We start from the raw sequence: 1191 nt of genomic DNA, 5'->3' as shown, positions 1-1191 counted from the left end.
AAACCTTACATAACTATTATTTTTTAAAATTAAGTGACCTTCTCTTTTTGATAATCAATAAAAAACGCAAGCGTAAAAAGTAGTGTTGGGACGATTATCAGAATTAGGAATCGGAAAAATCAGAACATTTTGGGGTATCAGAATCGGAATTGGAAGAATTGATGCCTATTTTCCGAATCCGAAATTTTAATTGTCTTTTTTTATTTGATTTTGTTTAAAGTAAAATCTTCCATTGCTGATAATAATGATAAAATAATAAACATTTATTGATTTTATAATATCGGTAAAGCTAAAATTAATAGATCACTCTCCACAAGTGTATTTTGACGTTTAGGAAAATATCTGCATATTTAACACATGTTTTTTATGAAGATCGGGGAAAAAACAATCTTATAGTTAAATAATTAGAGATTTATAAAGAATTGGAATTGGTAATTGTATTGGAATCGGGAAAAATATAAGAATCGTCCCATCACTAATAAAAAGTTTTCAGCATTAGTTCAAAGCAAATTGTTTTTACTTAAAAACATAAGTTCTAATGCTATTTACCAATAAAAGCAATATGTAAGTACATTCATCATAGTTATTTACTCTCTAATGCACATAGTAGGTAGCAGATCTTTTTTCATAAAATTTTGAAAATATTTTTCTTTGCACTACCTATAGAGTCGTATATGCTAGGTAAAGATTGAAATTACTATACCCAGGTACTGTACCAACACTGTCCAAGTAGCAGGTTAAACTAGTGGCTTAATTATTTGAATGAATAAGAATAATATGTTGAATGAATTGAATTTATAAGTCCAGAGAAACTTAAACATTATGATGCTTATGCAGAATAAGGAGCATGTTATTGTTGGAAATTTCCAGGCAGTCTACATAAAACGCTGAAAAGTGCCAAAACAATGAGCCAATGAAATTGCAGCATTTAAAAAAAAAAACATCTATATATTTTTATTGATTAGAACAAAAAAAATAATTTAAAAAAAATCATTAATATAAAAGAAAATAAGATCATATAAAAAAAGAAAAAAAACATCTAAAAAAAATCAAACATTTTTTTTTTCTTAGCTATCAGTTGTTATTATTCAAAAAATAAACACAAGGTGTTCCATAAGTCTTGTACAAATTTCAAGATTTATATCTACTGAACTATATATGTTCAATGAAAGTGATATGATTTTAAACTCA

The sequence above is a fragment of the Euprymna scolopes genome, chromosome 2, assembly GCF_053919585.1.
Source record: "Euprymna scolopes isolate OS-2025 chromosome 2, ASM5391958v1, whole genome shotgun sequence".
Lineage (NCBI taxonomy): Eukaryota > Metazoa > Mollusca > Cephalopoda > Sepiida > Sepiolidae > Euprymna > Euprymna scolopes.
This window is presented reverse-complemented; position numbering follows the sequence as displayed.